Here is a 14,763-nt window from a genome sequence, read left to right as displayed (position 1 = left end):
TTCAGAGCCGTACATTCCCGAGTCAAATCCCAATGTTACTAGTTACCAGCTATGTGTGTTCATAGACAAAGTTCTCAACTTCTTTGAGTTTCATTTTCCTCATTTGTAAAGTGAGGCTAATAAACTGCCTTGCAGAGTTGTGGTAACACAATATAAGGGGCTAGAAGAAGAAAATGCTTAATGCCGAGTTTAGCAATTATAGACTCCCCACAAACAAATCCCCTGTCTCTTTTCCCCAGGATTTGAAATCTGCTTAACAAGGACTAGTGTATGTTTAAATGATGGCTTTAAAAATTAAATCATAACATGGTATAAATCACATACTGACCATTCCTGTTTTTAAAATTTATAATCTATAAATGCAAAAAACAAATACCTTTTTTACCATTGTTGGTTTGTCTTTAATCCAAGGCATCACTTAGACACTCAGCATTAGGGCTCCATTCTGGATTAGTAAGCCAAGAGCACACCTTTTCCGTTTTAGTAGTTAATAGGTTTAACTATGAAAAAGTCTAACATCGAAGGTGAAAAAACAGCATGCATCAAGATTTCAATTATATTCGAAAAGGAGATACACGGGGGGAAGGGGGGGGAAGAATGAAGGCATATGCACAAAAATATAACAGTGGCAATTACTCAGTGAACATGGTGGCTACTGGCGACTGGGGGGAGGCAGGACAGTCTAGTTTGTTCAGAGGATGATCTCTGGAATTGGACTTGCTGGGCTTCCCTTCTGCTCTACCACTGACGGCCAATGACGCCTTTGTGCGTGTCACAAGCCTCTCCAGACATCACTTTCTATTTATATAAAATGAGGACAAAAATATGTCACACAGTAAAGCTTAACTGAGGTCATGTATATAAAGCACCACAAGGTACAGTACCTGTGAAAATTAAACACTCCACAGATGTTATCATCAATTTCTATTCCTGTATTCCTGGATTTTTTTAATTTTCTAAAATTAATGTTGAATACTTTTAAAATCAGAAATAAATATTTCTCTTTTTTTTTACTATAAGCATATTTTTAAATTAAGAATGCTAAGTATTCAAACTACAACTCTTGAGGTTACAGCATCAAAAAATACTTCTTCCATCTGGCCAGCATGGCTTAGTGGTTGAGCATTGACCTATGAACCAGGAGGTCATGGTTACATTCCAGGTCAAGGCACATGTCCTGGTTGTGGGCTCGTGGGCTCGATCCCCAGTGGGGGGCATGCAGGAGGAAGCCGATCAGTGATTCTCTCTCATCATTGATGTTTCTGTCTCTCTCTCCCTCTCCCTTCCTTTCTGAAATCAATAAAAACTATTTTTAAAAAGTACTTCTTCCATAGCCTACTATATGAGCTTCATGCTTGGATTCAGTAAACATGCTGTTATTATTCTCAGTACTTCTAATATCAAATGTTGAAATTTTCTAAAAAAGCATAAGCTATGAATTGGATGGAATTTTCTGATTCCCTGCACAGACTTATAAGGATTCCAATATGACTTCTAGGAAGTGGATTTAGTAATATTCCCAAGGCAGCTACCAGGTAGTCTTTTTGAAAAGTATACCAATTTAGCCCTGACTGGTTTGGCTCAGTGGATAGAGCGTCAGCCTGTGGACTGAAGGGTCCTGGGTTCGATTCCAGTCAAGGGCATGTACCTTGGTTGCAGGCACATCCCCAGTAGGAGATGTGTAGGAGACGGCTGATTGATGTTTCTCTCTCATCGATGTTTCTAACTCTCTATCCCTCTCCCTTCTTCTCTGTAAAAAAAAAAAAAAAAAAGAAAAGTATATCAATTTACAATTTTATTAGATGTAGCTATCTTTGCTTCCAGACCCTTTAAGTGATATTTTTAAAATAAAAATAAAATGCACTTTCATTTTTGGGGTCCCTGCATCAATTACAAACTCAGGGGAAGGGAGAGACCAACTATCCAGATATGCAAAGAAAATAAAATGAGATGCGTACAATTTTCTAATTCCCAAACTTTTACTGCCTCTTTCCAACAGCAGAGTTTAAAACTTACTAGGACACACACACACACACACACACACACACACACACACACACACTTACACACACACAATAACGTATTGGATTTTCAAATAATTTTCCTAGCCTAATTAAAATCTAATTATTTCTTAGGGAATATGGTAAAAAATGAAGTCTATTACTGTTTCTTGTGGGATTTTTGCTTATTTATTTTTTTCTTCCAGAAAGCAATGTTTGCATTTTCAAAGTAAAGTCATCTGGGGACACCAAATCCTGACCATATTTATATAATATGACACTTCGCAAGCTGCAAACACAATCTCATATTGCTTTCTCTAACCTTATTTCTCCCACACACCTTCACAAAGGAACAGACGCTGGATGTAAATATCTATCCCTGAAAGGCATTTCATCTGACATCACTATTTTCTGCAAAGAAAAATATCCCAGGGTTAGTGGTTGTTTGGGGGAAATAAGTTTAAAATGGAGTATGCTCAGGAATACAAACTAATTTTGATAAAATATTGTTGAATATTTCACTACCTTCTTTAAACCCTATAATACAACCTAATGTAGACTTTCCAACATCTTTCATGAGACATTTAAGAGCCAGCACAGTCTGTACCTAGCTTTCTGACTATACCTTCTACAATATTGCATCACTCATCATTACTTTAGGCCCATAGTTCCATATCTGAAACACTTGGGAAAAGGAATTTATTGCAATTCAGGCTTAGGGGCACAAGATGGTATTTTTAAAGTAATATAGTAAATGAATAAGATATCAGCACAGGCTGTATACTGGGGCAGCATCTGTAATAAAAAAAAAATTGATATTTCTGTATTGAAATCTACAAATATTCTCATAAGTGGAATAAATGAAGATTATAAACAGCCTCATGTAAATCCATGTCAGGTTGTGCTAAAAAATAAGTTTGCTACAAACTTAAGAAAAAACAAACAATTGCTTTCAGAGCCTCTTGGATTTAGAAATTATGGATGATGGATTATGAGCCTATACGTGCTTTACTTGGACATAGACTTTTGAACTTTTGAGACTTTGTTCATTTTCTTTCCTTAGCCCAGAGTGTTCGCTTCATCTCTTCTAGTTTAATAAACTCTAAAAGGGCCAGTCCAAACGTCAGCCCCTCCACAAGGCGGAAAGTCAGCACATTGCCAGCATGTCTCTCTCTACCTCTAGACTAGAAACTCCTTAAGGAACAGTCCTGAATTTGCTTTGCCATGTGAACTGTGACTCCTGGCAGGGCATTTTCCTCCAAAAAAAAAAAAAAAAAAAAAAAGAAATTGATTGAGTGAAGTGAGCCTACTGAAATGAAGAATATTGACAACACAAACCAAAGCACTCAGTATCATAGCTCCATTCCTCTTTACAAAGCGGTTTTTTACAACATGACAGTTTTTTAAAACTAGTTTTACTTCAGGGTCTCTCTTTTCTGCTCCCATACTTTTAAGCAATGCTAAGAAGAACTATAAGCAGTATAGCTGCTAGCTTTCCATTCCAGTTCAGCACTGGAGCAGACTTCGAAGAGACCACTTTTAAGTGAGTGTAGCACTCAAGAAAGGTGGGACAAAGAAGCAAGTTTCTTGTAGATTGCACTCTTTATTCTTTTCTAATTACTTAATCATATTTGCATTATTTCTAGGAGCAGGTTTTAAGTTCTTTAGGGGATTAGAAATGTATCTTCTTTTTTTGTATTCTTTGTAGTGCTCTTGGAAGACAATTAAGTGTTGCTGAATGAATTAATATGACTGAATAATAATAATAATGAATAAGGAAAATTACTTTTAATTAAATATTTAGGTGAATGGAAGACCCTGACTCACTGCAAAGGTCCACATGCCTAAGGCAGATGATGTCTGGCCTGGGTGCATTCTAAGACTTTTGCTGAGTGGACTCAGACCCAGTACTGGCACTGAGTTTGAATCTGTATCACCCTGGTAAACACCACTCACCCCTACCTTGTGCCTCACTGAGAACCTGCCTCACACAACTCATGTACCACCAGAAGCTCTTTTCAGTGACTAAGCCTTATGAGCAGCCAACAGGCAGAAGTGGACTCAGGGTGCCTTGGCCTTTCTTAACTCAAGGAAAAACCAGGCCTACTTCTAGTGGGAGCTGGGCTCGATGTGCAGTTTGGCCTCTCCCCCACACACCCAGCCCAGCAGGGAAAGTCACCAACCATGAATCACTTTGTAGCGCCTAACAGGTAGCCCAGCGCCTGTCACAGGCAGTGTCTGATGTTGGTATGTACCAGAGACCCTCCCAAAAGGCCCCAGAACCAACACACCTAGTAGTTGACTTGAGACCACATCAGAGCACAATTAAATTAGTTCTACAATTAAGAATATTCAAATTTATAGAGATTTCAGATGTTATACAATCCAATTCCTTCAGTGTACAAAGGGAAAAAAACAACAAAAAACAAACAACGGAGAGCCAGAGAAGGGAAATGAATCACTCCAGATAATTTACAACTAATAATATAGTGACTCAACTTGGAGCAGACTTCAGACCTTTCATTTCTATATCCCTTTCCAAAGGGGCTTGCTTCATTTCCTTCTATTTGTTTACCAACTGTGTGGCCATCACTTGTATTTTCAATGCTACTAATACGTCTCATTTGCCATACCTAGGATAGAGGTCAACTGATTCATCAAAGTATGCATTAGTCAGATTCTGAGCATTATTAATTGCAATGATAGCTATTCTCTAATAATGTCACCATTCTGTGTTAGAAGCAGACAGATTGAAAGACAGGCATGTGTTTATTCAGCTGTACTTACACCCCTCCAAACACATGCACTGATATTCTTACTCATCAATAACAACAAACTGTTTTTTAAAAAATTGGCTCTATTACCCTAGCCAGTTTTGCTCAGTGGATAGAGCATTGGCCCATGGACTGAAGGGTCCTGGGTTCGATTCCGATCAAGGGCATGTACCTTGGTTGCAGGTTCCGCCGCCCTGGTCTGGGTATGTGAAGAAGGCAACCAATCGATGTGTCTCTTTCACATTGATGTTTCTCTCTGTCCCTCCCTCTCCCTTCCACTCTCTCTAAAAATCAATGGGAAAATATCCTCGGGTGAGGATTAACAAAAGAAAATTTAAAATAGCACTATTAACCTAAATAATGGAAAGGAAAACTAATTCCCATACCTGATGTACAATATATCCCTATGGCAATAACTCATTAAAATACAACTACCACTCTTGAAACTTGAAACTTGAAAAAAAAGTTCACTTGGTTTGTTTTCATGAAAAAAAAAAAGCCTTTCATAGATCTTTATGTTATGTTCTTACTATAAACTACTACTGTTTTTCTTATTAGACATTAAAGTGGATGTTTTAGGTTACACTTCCTTACACCATACCATGCAAGCCAATGACACTAACAGTTGGTCAGGCTAGGAAGCCTAGACTTTTATTATATCTAAGCCCTTTAAAGATTTTAATTCAAGGTTTGCTGTAATCAAGTATGTATTTCAAAAGGGTGACTCTGGTACCAGTATTAAGATGGAGGAGACCGAGTTATTCTTGACATTAAATTGTCAGAAGGAAACTAGGACAAATGCAATGGAGATAGAGATAAGGGAACAGGTTGAGGTACTGAGGATGTGCAGTTGGTAGAACTTTGTAACTGATTGCATATGAGACTGAAAGAGAGAAAGAAGCAGTGATGTCCAAATTCCTGGCAGTATGCTAAATAGCAAAGGAGCTCAACTCAAAAAGGAGACAGGTGTAGACAATTTTTCTTATTTTAATAGAATAATGGCCATTTTCGGTAGAATATGTGAAGTGCCATCTATGAGAAACAAAAGGGAGTAAAATCGCATTTGCAAAAGGAAAAAAGGAAATGGAGCATAGCATGGTTTCTTGGATAGGCCACAAAGAAAGGGAAAGGGCTTGATTTTGAAAGAACAAATAGTCAAACACAACTAAAGCAACATGTCAGAAAGGTAGGTTAGAGCTCACAGTGAAGGATTCCCAATACACGCCTAAAAGGTTCAGAGTTAATTCAAGAAAACCAGTTGTCAGTGAAGGCTTTACAATGGATTTAATAAAATAAAAAATGCACATTAAACTATTTCAAATATGTTAAAGAACACAAACCTCTTTTTGTTTCTTTCTTTTAAGAAAAAAGCAAAATTTATAGCTCCACTGATTTTAGTTTCCTTTCCCCAGGGTACATGTGACTGTAAGCTTTAGAGTTAGCTAGGTCAGGAGCCCTAGCAGCTGAGAATGGAGTATATATACCATCCTATATAATAAAAGGCCTGCGATCATAATGGCGTAACGACCGGAATGACAGATTGACCAGTTGCTATGAGGTGCATTGACCACCTTTTGGTCACTCCCCACAGCCCGCAGGTTACAATCATTGGATGGCCAAAGGGGAACCAGGGTGGGTGGAGGCAGCAGGGCGGGACTTGGGGACTGGTGAGCGGGAAGAATGCCAACCTCTTGGTCCCTCCCCCTGGCCCGCAGGCTCAGATCAACAGGAACCGGGGTGAGTGGACGTGGTGGGGCAGGACTGGGGACTGGCGAGCAGGCGGAAGATCAGGGTAGGGCCTAGGGACCCTACCCATGCATGATTTCATGTGCTGGGCCTCTAGTATTAAATGAAAACATAATGGATAAAATTCTAGAACTTCTGCTTCAAATCATGGCAAAGTAACTGTGATAAAGCTTACTTCTTTGACATAAACAACTCACATGTTCAGCAACTGCTCATACAATGATGACTTTGCATGCCAATCCCATCTTCCTCTTAGCTTAGTTCCAGGTGTTGCCAATGGTCTGACACTGGAGACTGAGGAGAACCAGGTTAATTTAATTTATTATTGCTTCCTAAAGAGTAAAAATGAAGCTAAACCCAAAGAAGAAAAATGGCAATTAACAGTTTTTTTTAAAATTTAAGTATAATTTGTATACAGTCTTTTACTGGTTAGATTAGATTCAGGTGTACAATATGGTGGTTCAACATTTTAATGCCTTACAATGTGATCACCCCACTAATTCTGGTAATCACTTGTCACTTTGTAGACTTATAATATTATAATATTGTTGACTGTATTGCCCTTCCTCTTTTCACCCATCCCCCAACCCCTCCCTTCTGGTAACCATGACTTTCGTCTCTGTTTCTATGGGTCTGTTTTTGTTTTGTTTTGTTTGTGTTTTAGATTCCACATATAAGTGAAAGCACACAGATGATGACATCTGATAGAAGTTGGCTAATTTAAATGTGTGAACACAATTACATCCAAATAAAGGGCATGGGGGATGCTTTAAAATCAAGTGTATATCATTAGTGTCTTGAACAAACAGATAAACTACATAATTGTTCAACATTTAACTGATGTTATCAATAGATGAATATAGTGATAGGTAGTTTGTCAATAGATATAGTTATCTGTAGTACATCTTAGTAGTTAAAGCATGGACTTTGGAGCCAAACTCTCTGGATTGGAATCCTAACTTCTCTATGCCCCAGTTTCCTTATCTGAGAAAATAGGGATGATAAAAATACCTATATTATAGAATATTCTTAGTATTAAATGAGGTAAAACATCTCAAGTTTAAGAAACGTGTATAATAAGACATACACATTTTTTATTAATAATGGATGATTACCACTAGTGTGCCTAAATTTTTTCAAAGTTCAAGTTTTCTGTATATCACAAAAAGAAATATTAGCTAGTTTAATAGGAAGGAGAGTTTTCTTAAGACAACAACTCTTTTTGGTTAGGATTATAGTTCCAAAGGCAATTAAGAATGTAGTTCTGAAGAAGATGAGAGGAGATGTGAAAAGAAAGAATGGAGTTGTGTCTTAGTTTTGCTACTGTAGCAAAATACCACAGACTGGGTAGTTTATAAAAACCAGAAATTCATTTCTCAGACTTGTGGAGGCTGGGAAGTCCAAGATTAGGGGTCCAGCCTGGTCGAGTTCTGATGAAGGCCACTTCCTGGTTCATAGTTGGCACTACTCTCTGTGTCATCACAGAAGGGTCTAGGGACCGCTTTGGGCTCCCCTTTGTAAGGATGTTAATACTATTTATGAGGGATGTGCTATTATTAACTGATTACCTCCTAATAACCTTAGGCATTGGGTTCTCAACATATGAATTTATGACACAAACATTCAGACCATAGCAGAACTGATACCATGTAATGTTCAACTAAATACCAAAGAGAAATGGGGTCAATGAGAAATTCCATGTGGTGGGTTGGCAAAAGTAATTTGTGAATATAAAGCTTTCCCATCTTCCAAAATCTTCAACAAAATTTGGCCACGTTCTGAGTTTGAGGTGTCTAGGAGAAGTACAGCTTCCCTAGAAAAATCACCAGAAAGATGAGGAAGGAGGAATAAAAATTTCATCCATTTTAATTTTCATCTCCAAAGGTAAAATGATTCCTAGGTTATATTTATATCTACTTTTAAAATATATTTAACATATTTAATATTCTTGATGACACCTGACACCATTTTCACCATTTTTGTATAGTAGATGATCACAAAGTTTTGAATAAACTTTGAATGAATGACTATATAAGGGATTATGTGTCTGATAGATGAGCTTTCCCCTTAAGGAACTCTTGGGAAAGACACAATCTCTATGTCACTTTAATGTCATTGGAATTTAGAGGATGCTTTATAATTATTTATAGGGTAGATAAATGGGTATACCATAGAAATAAGGACAATGGGACCAAGTCTAAAAACTAGACCATCTGCCCTAACCAGTTTGGCTCAGTGGATAGAGTGTCGGCCTGCAGACTGAAGGGTCCCAGGTTCGATTCTGGTCAAGGGCATGTACCTTGGTTGCGGGCACATACCCAGTAGGGAGTGTGCAGGAGGCAGCTGAATCGATGTTTCTCTCTCATCAATGTTTCTAACTATCTATCCCTCTCCCTTCCTCTCTGTAAAAAAATCAATAAAAATATATTATATATAAAAAAAACTAGACCATGTATATAGTCTTACAACATCCTGAAGCTCAGGCTGCTCTAGTCTTTCCTGAAATGCATTTTCTAGGTCCACTTCAAGTATTCTGGGGAAGACTTTCCAACACAAGCCAGCAGTTGGAGTAGCAGGTGGTTTTTGATATGTCAGACAATATATGATTGGAATGGAATTATTGTCTTACCTACTGTAAAAGTATTTTGAACAGAGCTTATCACATAGTAGATACTAAATACTAAGTAAATGTTAATCACTGTTTATTAAATTTAGTTATAGCAAGTTTGAAAAAATTCTGTATAATTTAGGGGGGGGGGGGGATCACTGTATGGCCTTAGGTGTATTTTGATGATATGAGAATTCCAACAAGTGAACTGGATGCACCCATCAAATGCTTAGTGATCCTTCACCTACTATACAACCAAAAAATGCCACCAAATGACTACAATGTAAAAGTGACATGTCAATTTGAAGGTGCAAAGACAAATCCAGGAGAGTCTTGTATTTAAGGAATTCACATGCTAGTAGGGAGGAATACCAGCAAATATTAATTGAACACTAAATGGAATAGCTCCTCTAATCTTTCTCCTAAACATATGAAGTAGGCATCACTACTATCATCATTATACAGATAAGGAAACTGATATACAGAATGCTTAAGGAACTTTCCCCAGATTATGCAAGTAGAACCAAACTGATGGAGGCTAGATTCAAATCTCAGCAGTCTGGCTCCAGATCTTACTCTTAGTCACTATTCTGTACTGTTTCTCTAGGGCTTCATAAAAAGTGTCTAGCACTGTGTGCAAGATGAATGGAAGATGAGAGATTATGGAGATAGGGAGACCAGGTATTGAAATGGTAACAAGGACCAGAAATACACAATAATCATAGAGCTGGAGATTATGAAATAAATGAAGGTGATACTGGGAAAAAGGGAGCTAATAAGACCTAGTGACCACCTGCCATTGAGAGTCCAGAATATTGGAACAATCACTTTTTATGCAAGAAATGTTGAAATTCTAACAACAGTATTGGGTGGATGCCCTCCTGGATAGGGCAAGTGCTTTCATCTCTCTAAAGTCCTCAACACTGTTCATTGTCTTTCTGACCATCCCAAGTCTTTTAATCTCTAGATTTATCAGTCATAATTTTTTTAAAAATATATTTTATTGATTTTTTACAGAGAGGAAGGGAGAGAGATAGAGAGTCAGAAACATCGATGAGAGAGAAACATCGATCAGCCGCCTCCTGCACATCTCCTACTGGGGATGTGCCCGCAACCCAGGTACATGCCCTTGACTGGAATCGAACCCAGGACCCTTCAGTCCGCAGGCCGACGCTCTATCCACTGAGCCAAACCGGTTTCGGCTCAGTCATAATTTTTCATTATGTTTTTAAATACATTTTTATTTATTTCAGAGAGAAAAAGAGAGGGAGAAAGAGATAGAAACATCAATGATGAGAGAGAAACATTGTTTGGCTGCCTCTTGCACGCCCCCTACTCAAGCCCACAACCCGGGTATGTGCCTGACTGGGAATTGAACCATGACCTGGTTCATAGGTCAAAGCTCAACCACTGACCCACACCGGCCAGACAGCCATAATTTTTCAAATAATATTTCCAAAGCAAGTCTCCTAGCTTCTGTCAAATAGGAACATAGAATGATACTGAGCAATTTCAGAGACATATTCCGCATCTTCTTTCTGAAAGAAAAAATCACTTTATTAAAAACAAAATCTCTGAAAGTTTATTAGAAAAATCATCTCCAACAATTACCAGGAATGTCACAAGGTGGCAGCAAAGTATAGCATAAAATCAGTTTGAGCGAGGGCACCTTTATGAAATATTCTCAGATTCCAATATTTTGTATATATACCGTACACACTCATTTATACCAGCTATATAATTGTCATCTCCACATAGCACTTCACAGTTTACAAACCTCCCACAAATACTACCTCTTATCTTATCCTCACCGCCCCTATGTGAAGTCCATGAGGATCATGACTTTTTCAGAGAAAACCAAGCAGTTTTACTGCAGGTACCAGAAGTGCCTCAGAGGCTCAAAGTTAAGGCAAAGCTCAAAACTTCTTCACTGTTTCTAGTAAGAAGTGCTCCATGGGAAAGAGAACATGAATGGGGATAGTGTACTTTCAACTTCAGAGGGGAAAAAATCTAAGATAATTGATAGGACTGCTAAAACTTTAGAAGAAGAAAAGGTAAAAAGAAGAAAGAAAGAAAGAAAGAAAGAAAGAAAGAAAGAAAGAAAGAAAGAAAGAAAGAAAGAAAGAAAGAAAGAAAGACGGGAGGGAAGGAGGGAGGGAGGGAGGGAGGGAGGGAAGGAAGGAAGGAAGGAAGGAAGGAAGGAAGGAAGGAAGGAAGGAAGGAAGGGAGAAAGGAAGGAAGAGAGAAAGGAAGGAAGAGAGAAAGGAAGGAAGAGAGAAAGAGAAAAAGGGCTTTTATTATTTTATAAAAACAACGACTAAAATATTTCACCAAGACAATTATAAAAAGCAAAACCTGAAAAAAGTATGCCCAAGGGAAAAAAACGTATTTATCTTCAAAACGATACTTGTATTCATTTCCTAGGGCTGCTATAACAAACTACCACTAACTGGGTGGCTTAAAACAACAGTTGTAGAGGCCAAGTCCCAGATCAAGGTGCCTGCAAGGGCTCTAGGGAGAACCTTTCCTTGTCTCTTCAGCTTCTGCTGGTTCTGGGCCTCCAATCCTTGCATCTGCATTCACATGACTTTTCTCTCTGTGTTTCTTATAAAGACACTTATCAGCGGATTAAAGGCCTACTTGGATAATCTAGAATAACCTCATCTTGAGAATTACACCTGCAAAGACCTTTAGTCCAAACAAAGCCACATTCTCAGGTACCAGGGGTTGGGATTGGGGCATATCTTTTTGGGGTCCACCATTCACCCCACTGCAATGCTCTCATTACTTTAGTATTTGCACCTGCCCAAGGGGAGCTCACAGACCTACCTATTATGGACACCCCACCCTCCCACAGGTTTAGTTGCTACAGGGCACTAACATCTCATTTTTCTTCCAGAGTCTGACACCATCTTGCTGTGCCACTTGTACTCTCTGCTTGGGTCAGTCTCCTCATCTGTCATATAAGAAAGCTAGACCAGCCAATGGTCACAAAGTCAAAGGCATGATGAGTCTGAGAGGAAATGAAGAACAGAGAAGGCTTTGGGGAAAAAAGCAAGGGCACTTATACCTCTGCCAGTCACTTGTGATATTATGGTGAAACTGTCTTATCTCCCTCTTTAGTTATACATTTGTTTATTTGCACATTTTGTTGAATATCTACATTGAGGCAGACCATATTTGAGGTTCTGAACTATAGAGATGAGCAAGGCAGAATCCTCCTCTTAGGATCCCCACAACCTGGCAGGAGAGACAGACATGTAAGCGGACTACAGTCCAGGGTAAACATGCTAAGGACAGGTCCTCTACATACATAAACACAGCAGCCAGGGGGTCAACCCTGGATGTGTGTGTGGACACAAGTGTGAGGAAAGCATCCCGTAGGGGACACACATCAGCTGCTTCTTAAGGGGTGAATACATTTCATCATCTGAGCAAGATCCTTGCAAACAGTACATGCAGAGCAATCGAGATGTCTGAAGATGCCAACATGTGAAACAGCAAGGGGGTAGGTGCCTATGGAATAAAGTATGCCAAAGGAAAAAAGGAAAAGAGTATCATCTGGAAAGATAATCATTCACCACTACCATGACCCGAACGCTGGCTTTGAGCCAAGCACCATGCAAAATGCCTTAGTGTCGTGGTTGGCAAACTGTGGCTCGCGAGCCACATGCGGCTCTTTGGCCCCTTGAGTGTGGCTCTTCCTAAGCCTTAGGAGTACCCTAATTAAGTTAATAACAATGTACATACCTATATAGTTTCAGTTTAAAAAATTTGGCTCTCAAAAGAAATTTCAATCGTTATACTGTTGATATTTGGCTCTGTTGACTGAGTTTGCCGACCCCTGCCCTAGTGCATTATATATTCTCACAACAATGAGGAGAATGGCAGTGCAGGCTAAGCTGTACTGTGGTGACACGCAGCTCCCACATCTCACTGGCTTCATACAATGAATGCTTCTTTCTCACCCACACCATCTGTTGGGATTAGGTCATTCTCCAGGGTAGTCTTCTAAGTGTTAGCTCAGCATCTGTTCTACTTCATTCCTATGGCACCTACATATCAACACATGTTTTCACAATTCATCAAAAGAAAAAGGGGGCTGGAGAGTCCAGTACCAGTAACTGAATGCCTCCGCACAGAAGTGACACCTCCCACATCTGCTTACATTTCTTTTGTTAAGCAGGTCATTTGGGCACAGGTAACTTGAAGGGAGAGAGAAATGTAATGTCCGGAATTAGAGGAGAAGCAGGTATTGGGGAACAAAAGTAAGGCTTAACACAGGCTAGCTACCATTATTATGCTCATTTCATAGGTGAAAAAATTGAGACATAGAGAAGTCATTCAAGGTCACACAGCTGGTAAGTGGCAGAACCAAGATTTGAACTCAGATCTGACTCCAGATCTGAAAGTTTTCTTGATTGAGAAATGTGTATGCCATGCACATGAGCTTGAATTTATCCCATAGGGAAAAGGGGATTATTGGAAGGTTGTAATAGCGAGAATGGGAAATTATATTTGGATTTTAGAAAGATGTGTGTGAAAACAATGACTGGGGAGGTATCAGACCGAGGCTATGAGGCCAGTAGAACTATGAAAGTTTGCAGAAGGGACATGATAAGGCCCTACCCTGAGCAGTGCCTAGACTGAGGGTTGTGAGGAAGCAGCAGATCTAAAAGTAACTAAGAATTGGAGCACATGGGCTTAATAAGTAAGTGGATATAAAGGATGCTGACAAAGGAAAGAGGAACAGATTATGATGAACAGGGTCCTAGCTTGGGCAACGAGGATTGGAAGTGCCATTTACCAAGACAGGATGTCAGACAAGGATCAGCTTGACTGCATTTGCTTTCGTTTTCAATGGGGAGAGGGACATAGGTGGTTCAAATCTGAACTTAGTGCATTTGAGTGGCCTGTGCAAATCCAAGGAGAGAGCTCCAGCAGACACTTCAGCACATGCATCTTACACGTATTGAAACAAGCTTTATCTACAGACACGTAGTTGGGGGAAAACATGCAAGGGTGATAGTCCAAATCATATGACTGATGAAGTGGCCAAGGAGAGAGAGAGAAATGACAGTGAAGGATGGAGCAGGCTTTCTGAAATAGAGAGGTTTTAAATCTCCCTGAAGGTGGGGACTTCAGACTAACTTCAAAGTATTTTCCCAAGTATGCCTGACTAAGCTTGTGAAACAGAAACACACCAGAGCGTTCACCATCTGGAAATAAGATTAAAACCCACTGCATTCACAGCAGTCATATTGTCTATATCGAGTAGGGTGCAGGTCCCCAAACTTCACAGGCCTTGAAATCAAGACACACACACACAAACACACACACACACACACACACACACATATTCTTTTTATCCTTTCATAAACTATTATATTAGTTGTGGCTTATTACCAAAAGAATATATGTTTACTGTTAGTGATGGTAATGATATGTGTAAGAAAAAGAGAAAACCTGGTTGGAATGCCAGCACACCCCCTCTTAGTAACTCTTCTAGGCTGGAAGCTGGCTTTTTGGCTGCCCCCGAGGAAGGCCAGGAAAGCAAATGAGGGGGCGTGGAAAGGGGCGGGGAGTAGACGCGAGTTCATTTAGGGTTTCATGATTTCAGCTCCTCCACAGGGTC

General features: G+C 39.3%; 1 protein-coding gene across 3 annotated transcripts in view; it reads right to left on the bottom strand.

Moving 5' to 3' along the window:
- Window positions 1-14,763, bottom strand: part of FGF12 (fibroblast growth factor 12) — a 525,572-nt gene that overhangs the window by 375,020 nt on the left and 135,789 nt on the right. The window lies entirely within an intron of this gene.

This window comes from Myotis yumanensis, unplaced genomic scaffold, assembly GCF_028538775.1.
Source record: "Myotis yumanensis isolate MYYU_CA2020_CCGP unplaced genomic scaffold, mMyoYum1.0.hap1 SCAF_2, whole genome shotgun sequence".
NCBI classification, from domain to species: Eukaryota; Metazoa; Chordata; class Mammalia; order Chiroptera; family Vespertilionidae; genus Myotis; species Myotis yumanensis.
This window is presented reverse-complemented; position numbering and strand designations above follow the sequence as displayed.